The sequence below is a fragment of the Alligator mississippiensis genome, chromosome 14 (assembly GCF_030867095.1).
Source record: "Alligator mississippiensis isolate rAllMis1 chromosome 14, rAllMis1, whole genome shotgun sequence".
Classification (NCBI taxonomy): Eukaryota; Metazoa; Chordata; order Crocodylia; family Alligatoridae; genus Alligator; species Alligator mississippiensis.
In genome coordinates, this window is record NC_081837.1 from 40,818,414 (window position 1) to 40,830,028 (window position 11,615).

Below are 11,615 nucleotides of genomic sequence, written 5' to 3' on the forward strand. Positions count from 1 at the left end.
AAGCTGCCCCTGAAGTCATAGGTGCTCTGGATGTGCAGCAAATGCAGGCTGCATCCACGTGCATAACACTGAAATCACCCTACGGACAAAGAGGTCGCCATGCAACCAGATTTCATTTTTGAATCAGGGCTGATGCACAGACCTGCTGTTGTCCCCTGCCAGTTTGAGGGGCTTCTTTTGTGCTGACAATTTGCTATGCCAGAGTTATAATGAATTATTTACTGTACAGTAACAGCAGCTGCATTTCATTTTCCAACCAGCCAACAGGTCCCATAGGCAAGATAAACAAGGCATAGATGAGATTAAATAAACTGCTGCAGTTTCAACGTCAAAACAAACAGATAGGATCCTGTTCAGGCAGCTCCGAGATATCACTGAACAGTCAAAGGCGGGGGAGGAAGAGGGAATAGACCCTTTATTGCAATAAAAAATAAGCAAAGCAATTTCACTTGCTGGAGCAGCGAGCAGTTGTGTCTTTTGGACCACTCTGGGCCCAGTTCCCCTTTCACAATGTAACTCCATTGAGGAGTTATGAGGTCTTACTTCTGAATAAGAACCTGACTCTGGGAAATATTTGATCACATAATGACTTTAAGTATGTACAAGTCTCCTGTTGATGCTTTCCTGGTTGGACGTCTTTCTCTGTGGCGAGAGGGAAGTCCAGCCTTTGGGAATTTCTTCTTGTCTTTCTATCAGTGGAATTATTTTCTGTTGCTGAAACTGGTGTGACGCACAGGATTTGAAGTGGTCTGGCTCATGATATCTTGCATTTCCTTTGGATTGTCAAGGTACATCCAGCCAAGCTCAATGGCATCCCGTGATAAGGATCTTCCATTGTCATAGTAAGGATCACTACATTTGGTCTATGCAGGGGAAGGTCTCTAAAAATTCCCCCCTGTTGCAACATTAGCCACGCTAGAGAGATCCTCTATGGATGCAGCTGCTCATAACACAGCGAGCTACATTTTCTGCTAGTATCTCTCTGCAACAGTCAACAGGGAAGTCAGCATGGCATTTGGCTCCATGTCAGGTCACCCTGCTCGGTCTAATCCACATGACTTTTTGCTGCCAAGAGCTTGTTTACCTATGCGCTCCCAGTGTTATTCCTCTGGGGTGATCTCTTTAGAGAAAACACTGGATTTGGTCAAAATCCGTAGGTCTGACTTATTTTTCAGTGAAATCAACAGCTATAGGATTGAGCCTGATTTCCAGGTTTACAAAACAATGAGCTTCCCATTGGAGACATTTACAGAAGTGAGATCTCCCTCTGGCAATAAGAAAAGTTTTGCCAAGCATTCAAATACCAAAGAAGATCATTTAGCTTATTATTGCCTCTAATTAGTGCTCCTGAACTTGGCAACATTCTTGACCTGCTGCTGGGGGGGTGCTCAGACAGGTGTGAATCCATTCTTCCCCTGAGAGCACCAAAGGAACTGGCTGTACTCCCATCCTTCAAATATCCCCTTGATCAACATGGAGAGAGGAAATGCATTAGCACCACTGCAAAAAGGGGTTTGGAAAGAAATGTATCACCTATCAAGCCTAATGATTACAACAAGGGTCATGATTGCAACAATGGCATTTCCCGCTACCAAATTCCATTGTAGCAGTCCCAGTCTGTGATGAATCAGCCTTGCAAAAGTCTGCTAATCCACTCACCGGAAGCGGCTAATTTTTAGCTATTTTGGGATAGACAAGCAAAAGATTGCTAGTTTTTTTAAGTATCCTCTTGGTTAGAGCTTTGGCAAGTAGATTTTATGCCATGGTGGCTAATTTTGTGTAAAATATTTTTGCATACCGGATTAGCTTGATGTAGAATATCAGTTTTGCACTGATGGTATATGGGTTTCTGCCTTACTTATATGTAATTAGTAGCCTGAAGTAATATGCTATATACATTGTAAATAAGGACAGCAGAATCTAGCTCAGATTTAGACATGGATACAGAGATAGGCAAAGCTGTTGAAGTCAAAGCTGATTCAGGGCTGGAATGGCTGGAAGATGTATTCATCTCCACCGGCAATCATCCATATGGAAAGTCTGAGAGGTGGAGACCCATGGAGAAGTAAACAGAGCTAAGAAAAATGCACTTAACATTCACCTTTTTCTTTCTTTTTCTGTATGCTCCATTCATGGTGGCAAGATTGTCTAGTGATTGCTACCCAGGGTTGAGATCAGGATTCTTGGGTTCTGCTTCTTGCTCTGTAGGATCTTGAGGCAATCACAAAAATTTGCCACCTCTCAGTTCCACATGTGTTGAAAAGGACACATGTCATACTGTATCGCATTGTGTCCTACCGCTCTCATTTGGGGATCATCCAGCCAAGGCATCTCAGATTAAGGTGACATCAAGTCAAAGGAGTCTTAGGGCACTAGGCCAGTTTGCAAAACTACTGGGCGCTGCAGCAGATGCACAATCTGTGACTTCTGCACTGCCACACCTGGAGCGTGTAGTAGGGTTGGAGTGATGGTATAGCTGTAAGGATCCAGGAAATACACCACAAGCAAAGCTTGTTTTGGTGCTAGCTTTTATTGGACCAACTGTATGGTTGGGAGAAACGTTAGATAAGCTTTGGGCACAAGGTGCCCTCCCACGTCTGGGAAAGTGTCCCGAAGAAAGGCGCTTTGTGCCTGAATGCTTGTCAAATATCCCTCCCAACTATACAATTGGTCCAATAAAAGTTAGCACTACTGCAGCATGTCTTCCTTGTGGCTTGGCATCGTGTGTCACTGTTCAGAGACTCACCGCCCTCTTTGTTCCTTGCACATCTGCAGCCAGCAATTCCCAGCAGTCAGTTGAGTTCCTGTTTAGAAACAAGGTGGACTGCCAATAAATCTGCAACATGCACTGGGAGTAAATAACACTTCCCTCTAAATGAAACACGCACATGCACTTATTATATTTGCATAGCCAAATGATTGTTTCGGTATAGATAAGGAGAAAGTAAATTGTTAACTTATATAGGCAGCGTGATAAAAGGTGGACTAAACTAAGCCACCTTCATATATATGGTACTTGCATATCAAGGTGATAAATTACCTTAAAATTGCCTAAGATAGATTGGGGGGGGGGGGAAGAATTATAGGTTTTAAACATATAAGACTTAGGCCATTATAGAGTTAAAGTATAAATGGTGTCCTCCATTCCTGTCATTCTCCTTGGGCTTTTCAGTCAATACAGCATGCAAGACCCCCCACCGGTATAAAGCCCCAAATTGCAGTTGATAAGAACCGCAGACAAGTGGTTGAGATAAGGATGGAGTGGTAGCTATTACCCTACATTCCCATGCTTTTGTGAGCTGGAAGTAGATCTTTGGGGTTTTGTTCTCCTCTCACACGCATGCAAATAGCTGCCTTTAATACCAAGTTAATGGGAGTTATGCATGCACATCAACAGAAATGAGTTACCCACCCACGCTGCCAGACGGGGAATATAATCCTTCCAGCTTTTCTGTTATATCCGCTTGTTTGGTCCATCTCATCAGGTGTCCCCCTGGAGCAGATCAAATGGGCTATACCACTTATCGAGTGTGACATGTAATGTCCTGTAAACATATCAGGGAGTGTAATTAAAAGGTTGTGCCACTGGTTTCAAAAGCCTGTCATGGAACAATGGTTTCCTGGCGCTAGATAGATGCAGAAACATTTATCAAAAATAAACATCGAGCAGAGCAGGGGCATTTATTTTCAAAGCAGGAAGCATTTGCTTTTCACGGCAATGACTTTGCATCCATTCCAGCTAGTGATGGATGTTCATGGAATCGTTTTGTCTGCTAGCTGCTGAGGATGACAGCAGTTTGCTCCGCAAGGGCTCAGCGGATGCACACACACACACACTCTCCGCCAACATGACATTGTCAATAGGACGGGTGATTTTCCACCACAACAGTTACACCAGGACAACACACAAGGTGGGTGCATTTGCAATGGTAGAAGGGCATGCCTTAACCAATTATTTCTTTTCCCGTGTGGGAATAAACTATATTGTTATAAACCCTTGTATCCCAGTGAAAAAAAAATGTTGCTGTGCCTGGAGAGTTGTTTCGTGGTAATTCCACCTGTAAAATGAAGACTTTGGGTTTCTTCTAGCTTCTTCCTCAGACCAGAGGGATTTCTTCATAGACATTTGGCTAGCAATAGTGAAGAGAGGCTTCTCAGAGCAGCCCTGAAATACCAACCATCTGAGTTCCTGATGCCAAGGTCATTCAGACGAGCGGTCACAGCCCGATTTCCAAAAACCTGGCTCCCCCGTCAGTCAATGTGGCCTCTCATATTGGCGGGTTCAAATGAGGACACACTGGCGCCCAGCTTCCTAATTTATTGAGCCCAATTAGGTAACTTGAAAGCCGCATGATTTCATTAGGGGCTGCATATGACGGCACACTCAGGACTGTGCCTGCTGCAGGCTTTGAGGATGATACAAGGACAGTTGAGTTGAGGCTCTTATAAAATTCTGGCATTACTCCACCTGACTCTAGCTCTCCATCCTTCCTAGGCTCGTTCCCCTATAAAAGGACTGCAATCAAGCAGGGATAGGCATTTTGGTCCCTCAGCAAACAAGCGAAAAAAGAAAAATCCTGGTCCCCCATCATATGCTACAGCCCATTGTCATTCCAGAGGCCTCTGGGATGTGAGTCACCACAACGGTTGGGCTATAGCCCAATAACAGAGACACAATGCCTTGTGAAGAGCACTCAGGATTCATCATATATGATCAGTTTTAAACCGAATCATGTGTTACAGTGAAAGTCTATTATTCCAAAAATCCTGCAGATAATTTCCAGTCTGTTTGCAAGACTGCTGACAAGGATTTCCCATGCTGTGTTGGTTGTGGTATCAAATTTGGCAGGAAAGCAACTGAAACCAGATTACTAGGTGACCGCTGGAGGTCCCTTCCAGCCCTACTTCTCTATGACTCCTATGCCCCTTTCTGTTTTTTTAACTGACCTCCAAAGGAAGAGGAAAGGCACGTCGTGCCTGAAAGTCTATCCAACCATACTGCTGGCCCAATAAAAGACACTGCCAAATATACCCCGTTTCTTTTCACAAGTTCCATGGACCTTTGCAGCTACAATACTACAGCCCAACTCCAAAGCAAAAGCAGTTACAGCAATAAGACCCGGCTTCAAAGGACAGAAGCACTTGCATGCCTGAGTGGTGGGGCTAGTGACAGGTTGGAAGTCACGGATGTGCTCGAGTGCTGCTCTATTTCCTGCTCCCGGGGCCTCCTCAAACCGCTATTTGGAGCCACAGCCTCTCTGATGTGAGATGAGGTGGGGGTACTGCTGCCCATTCTTCAATGAGCGGCCAGGTTGTGCACTCGGGCATCTGGGCAAAACCCTGTTTGTCACCAGGGTTGCACAAGACCAGGCCAGAAAGGGTCTCTTTCATGAACAGAATTGCCAGAAGCCCCTCAGCTGTGCCTGGGCAGCAGCAGAAAGGATCGACGAGACACAAGAATGGCGCGCCGCATCCCAACGCGTGCATCTCACTGGGCAGATGCAGCATGCAGTCCCCAGCAAGGACCTCCTTGAGGTCCTTTCGAGCAGCTCTGTTTGCTGGGCTTGTACCCCAAGAAGAGAGCCGTGCATGTGGATGCAATAACATATGATGTTAGTCACACTCAGGGCTCCTCGACCACCCCGGCGCAAGACAAGCCTTGGGTGTGTTGTACACATGACAGGCCTGCAAGCTGCAGTGGATGGAGGTTCTGGTTATTGTATCCGCGATGCTGTTTCCACGCCTGGTTCTTCAGCAGCCGGGTTTGGCAGAGCTTATCTGCGTCCTTTCAAAGACGGGATAAGCGTCTTGCAAGATTTCTGTCTTTTGTGGCAACTGGGCATAGCTACAGCTACAGAAAACCAGCAGCTGCCTCCAGAGAGCCAGGATCCGGGTCCAACAAGGGATGCGTTTCAGTGACAGGGCAGGAGAGAAGGAATTCCTTTTGGTACCATCCGCTCAGTGGTCCCATGCGTGCCAGGAGAAGAAACTCAGAGGAACAGCCAGTTAAAGAAAACTGAGTCTTAGATCACAGGCACCCCTGACCAAGTGCAATATTGCAACACTGGCAAACAAGGCTCATTGGGTAAATCTGGTATCTTTTATTAGACAAACTCAAATAGTTGGAAAAATGTTTCTTAGCAAACTTTTGGGCACAACACTGGCAGTTCTTATCTTGGGGCACAGAGGTGGGGGAGGAGACCTCCTGATGCCCCTTCCAGCCTTGTTTCCTGGAAATCTGGAGTTGCAAGAGTAAAACTCAGCTCCTATCTGTCTCCATAAACTAGCAGACTTCTCTTTTGCATGGGGCAGCATTTGAGACCCTAAAGCTAAAAACCCCCCTCAATTTATAGGGGAAAAAGGGTCAATGTCCAAATTGGGAAGCAGACACAAATTTTGCCAGTGACCCCTGTGCTTATGAAAGCATAGAGAAGGGCAACTCTGTGTTTGCAAGCATTAGATGTCTGGATCCAAATACTGTGGCTTGGGTCCTCTCTAGTAATAAAACTCCTGCTCAGGGGAGCTCTGCGTGGCTTTGTGTTCATTGTCCAGGTGAAGACCCATGCACACACACCTGTATGACAATACACGTGCAAGGAACCCAGGTGCACATGTGCACGTATGAATTCATACAAGTGTCCAATTCATCCATGCCGATGATGCATCTGCACCCAAAGCCTTGCACATATGCACACCCACACATGCCTTCCCAATGTACACATGTATATCGCAGTGATCTCAGCCCCGCGTGCCTCACTTCTGAGTAGCACTTCACAGGGCACTTGAACTATTTCTGGAGAAGCGATGACTTCATGGTCATGTACCATCCCGAGCAGTGGGCCCTGCATTGCATGCAGCCCTGCAGCCATCAGTAGTTATGATCAAAGGCCCCGTTCCACGGAGCAGGTTTGATCAGCAGCACAGACCTCCTTCCTGCTGTCTTACCTTGCCCCTCCAGGTGCAATGGGATCTATCAAGTATCAGTTTCAAAGCTGGAAATGCTTTTAGGATCAGCCACTGAAAAGCACGTTCAGCGCGCGTGCAGGGAAAGGAAACCACATCAACCCCCTGCAGCAGGAACGCGGGGGCGCACTGCAGAGCACAGCTGCTCTGGCCAACCTCCCTGACCGCTGGACTCACACTGGTGTAACAGAGGGAAGAATTTGGCCCACAGGCTCAGAGCAGCAAGGTGCACTCAACTGCAGCAGGGACTGCATCCTGCCAGGTGCTGAGCAGGGTGTGAGTGCTGTCAGCAGCCGGCAGGGCTGTGTCCTACAGTAGAGCTGGGGCTGATCTGTGTTGGGAAGATGCTGGCACAGAAGAAAAGAGCCCTGCTCTGAGCCCTGGGGTCTTTGACTTTGACCTGAGGACAGGCCAGCAGAGACCTGCAGAGGGGAGAGGAGCTGGACACCCCATCCAGAGAAGGGTGCTTGCAAACCCGCTACCTCTCCAGCACTGGGGGGGAGCCCACATCTCAGCATAGGCCCCAGTGCTACCAGCTGAGCCAGCCTGACATAATCCCGCTGGCTGCAGTGCATCTCTGCCCTCCAGCCAGACCCTTGGCAGAGCCGGCTCGGTCCAAGGCCGAGAGCCGGGCGCCCTCTGCTGCTCACTCGTGTCATGCTTGCAAGCCCTTCTCCGCAACCTCCAGGTCTAGAAACATTTAGGTTTCGAGAAGAGTGGCAGGTTTCAGGGGCCTCCTGGCTCCAGCGCCGCAATTGCAGCAGCAGCACCCAGCCTTGCATGAGCTGCCAAACCACCAGAGAGAGAGAGAAAGGACCCTGGGACCGATCAGGAGGGCCATGGCAGGTGCACATGATCCCCTCTCCTGCAGCCTGAGACCTGACTTGCAGCCTCCACGTCTGCCACCAGTCATGCAGCAAAGCACCGCACAAGTGGGCTACACCGTGCCACTGCCCCTCACCCACCAAGCACAGCAGCCTGGTTTCACATGCCCACGTACACTGCACGCCCATTTTAGCAGCAGCAGCATCTGCCATCTCACCCGCCCTGCCCTGTCCCATCTTCTCACCATAAAGGCTCTTCGATGCCCTCTGACCAGGAGCTGGCTGCTCAGCCCTCGCTTCCACGGGCAAAATACACAACCCAATTCACTACAGGGCCTCTCTCCCCCCAGACATGGGTTTAGTCCCTCTTGGAGACCCACTTCACTCCCAACATATCAGAAGGGCCCTTTCACTCCTTGTGATGCAACCATCAGGGCCTGCCTTTGATGCTGAAGCTGTTAAGGGAAAAAATATGCAAAAAGAATAAAAAAAGAAAACCCTCCAGGGAAGCTGCTGAGGTTGTGGATTGTGCTTCCATTCCCCTTGCCATCTTGGATGCATCTGTATCCGCACATGGGTCACCTTGCCCACAGGCTATTGATTGCTGGTCCCCTGCACGGCCGAGAGGCAGATGTTTCCAAACACTCTCAGCTTGTTACCTACCAGGGGCTCCCATTCCTTCGCTCCCTCCTTCCCTGTCCTCCCTTTTCACTGTCAGCCCAGAGCTCTGGCATCACCTGCTACACCACCAGCACCGTGCCATCAAACAGCCGGACACGGCTACGCCTGGCCAAGAATGGAGCAGTGTTTAAAGCTCTGGCTCTTCCCCTTCTGCAGAGCAGGCCACAGATGCCCTGGCGGGCTGCTTCTGGGTGAAGATTATAATGCCCCATGAAACAGTAAGGTCCAGGGAGCTCCAAGGCTTGGAGATCTCTTGCATCGAGCCCTGTCCGCGCAGGAAAGAGCTCACGCTGGAGAGCGCAGGGGCAGCTGGGAGCCATCGAGGAGGCACAAGTGCTGTGGGTAAAATTGCCCTGGCAGTGCCCTGCGCCTTATAGCCCTGGAGTGGGCTGGAGATCTCCTGCGGCTTGCAGCGCCGACCAGGCTTCATGCGGTGCAGCAAGGATCTGTGCCTTCTGTCTGGTTTTAATTACCAACTGGGTTTCCCCAGTCTCCGCAGTGAGCTCATTAAACCAATGATTCTGAGATTAATTAACGGAAGCTCCTCCTGTTTCACCTTGGGTTGCTCCATCATGCGAGGCAAGGAAACAGCTCCCCAGAACACCATTGCTGTTGGATGCTTTTCCATGAAGCCGCTGAAGGCAAATTAGGCTGAGGACAGTGCTGGTCTCCCTCCTGTGATGCCACATCCAAGCAGAGCCCAGGCTCCCCCGACCCCACAACAGACTGGTCTCGGGGCGCGGGACTGTAGGGGATGCGTGAGCAGAACAGGAGTCAGGAGGCTGTTCCCAGCTCTGCCACCTGCTGAGTGACCCTGGAGAAATCTTTCCTCCACCCCATGCCTCAGTTTCCCCGCTTGTCAAACAGGCCTCACAGTACGGACCTCTTTGCCTGGCTTTGCTGGCATCACAGATCATAATTTGCAGGGAAACCTGACCTGGGTGACCCTAGAGACAAGACCTGGGAGCCTTGCACAGAGAGGAGCACCTGGGAAACCAGGGTTGAGTGAAAGCCCCTTGCAACCAGCAGGACAGCCCGGGGCTTTGGCTCTGGCCCTTCCTGCTGGGGAAGGTGCCATGCTGGCAGTCCTGGAAGCTGAAGTCATCTGTATGACCCAGGGCAGATTTCACACCTACCAAACTATCAGGGCCCTCTCTAGAGATCTGAGCTCATGTCTGTCTCGGTGGTAAAGCTTCTTTGCCAGCCCTTTGCTGGCTCCCAGGCCTGGGCTGCTGTCCCACGTGCTGTGGGGCTGCTCCTAACTGATGCCAGTAGAAGCAAGACTATGATCGGACCTGCAGCTGTCCTTACATTTCCCAGGGAAAGGGGCATGGGTGCAGTTCCCTGGAGCTAGCAGAGCAAAATTGCACCCCAGAGCCCCTGCTAGCAGACAGCTTTGCTGCTAGGAGGGGAGGTCAGAGCATTGGGGAGCACCAGGCCATCTCCTGTGGGTCCCCAGTGCTTTACAGAGGGGAGGAAGGAGCATTTTTCCCCAGGGAAACTGAGGCACGGACTGCCCAGCATCCCATCCATCCTGGCTCTCTCAAGCAGCAGCATCCCCCATTGTAAAGGGCAGTGAGGATGTGAGCAGGGGGCTCTGTGGAGCTTCCCAGGTGGAGCAAAAAGTTCATGCACCGCTTAGCAAACGATGCCCCATGCCAGCCCCCAGTGCCATGCTGCTTCCCAAACACCCCTGTCTCATCTTCCTCCCTGTTTCTTGATTGCTCCCCTTGGCCTGAATTAGGTGTTGGGATTTCCTGCCCTTTCCCTTCCAGGGTGTTTGTGAGCAGGGCTCCAGCCCGGCTGGTGGGCTCATTCGTTTCCACATGCTGAGACAGGCTGTGGCTGCCCAGGACGGGGAAGGGTCCCACTCCTCTTTTCTACCCAGCAGGGCTCGCAGAGGGGCTGTGTTGCTGCTGCGGGGTCTGAACTGCTCTTGTAGCCTTGGTGTTTTAAGCACCGGTATCCCAACCACCAGGATCCTTCCCCACTTCAGAGCGGCAATCGGCCAACCCAAATCCTGCCTGTAGCTTCACCGGGATTTAGCCTTCTTCATCCCTTGCTGTGACGCGCAGCGTTGCTGTGGGCTGCTTCCCTCCAGCTCAGATGTGACCCTATCTCTGTCCTTGGTGCAATTATTCATGTAGATTTACATACCTTTCCCCAAGGAGGGGCTCTTCCCTTTGTGTCCGTGGGTGCTGAGTGCTCACTACAGCCATCAGACATGCTCAGCACCTCACCAGGTTGGGCCCATGAACAGTCTGAACTCACACTCTTGAACTCACACTCTTGCACACTCACACTAGCCTCAAATGCCTCCTTGAGGCCTGCCTAGAGCTGGTGTCCTCGCTAGCAGCTTTGGGCTCCTCCTTCCGCAGCCATGCGATGGAAATGACTCGAGCGCTGGGACCGCAGGTGGGAGGATGTGAGCAGACAGGACAGACTGCGTGGGTTGTTCTTAGCCAAGGACAAGCAGGTGGGATGTAAATAATTAGCTTGGGGGGATGTTAGCAAATGGCTTCCCCCTTTCATCTGTGGTAGGTGGCAGTTCCAGATCAGAGGGGAGCGTGACTTACAGCTGACAGGAGGGATCGCACTTCAAATGGGGCCACTGATTTCCCTGCTCCAGGGCAAATGCAAACAGATGGGGATGATTTTCTACCCTCTGGCTCTGAAACAGCTTTACGGGGAGAGGACAGATGGCTCCAGGCGCAGCCTGCAGATCAGCATCACAAGTGCTCTGGCCTTCAGGAGCACGGGATCTAGGGGCTGAGGCAGGGATCTGGAGCTGGGTGTAGATTCCCAGGATGCTGGTTCTGGGTGATCTCTGTGGGCTGCGATGAGGTGCCAGAGGGGGACTGGAGCCCTAAGCTCTGCTGCTTTCCCTCTCCCCAGCTGTAGAAAGGAACCGCCATGAGCTACCTGGCCTTTGCAGCCTTGACCATCATCCTTGGTGGTCCCACAAGGGTGGGAATCAGGCGAGTCTGCTACCCCATGCAGGCACCGCGCTAGGACTTAACATGGCAAACCCATTACACACACAGCACGCCCGAGACCAGCACCTGCACTCGCCGATCTCCAAAAAGGTGTCACCCCAGGGGCACCCAAAGCCGAGTCAGCCCAGGAGAGATGCTGCCTCCTGGAGGG

General features: G+C 50.5%; 1 long non-coding RNA gene across 1 annotated transcript; it reads right to left on the reverse strand.

The window, feature by feature from the left end:
- Positions 1-396: 396 nt before the first annotated feature.
- Positions 397-10,831, reverse strand: LOC109280577 (uncharacterized). The gene is made up of 3 exons (XR_002086955.2): positions 10,626-10,831; positions 3,413-3,545; positions 397-2,804 (listed from the first exon to the last, which is right to left on the reverse strand). It is a non-coding gene; the product is annotated as an uncharacterized LOC109280577 (long non-coding RNA).
- Between the last annotated feature and the right edge of the window lie 784 nt (positions 10,832-11,615).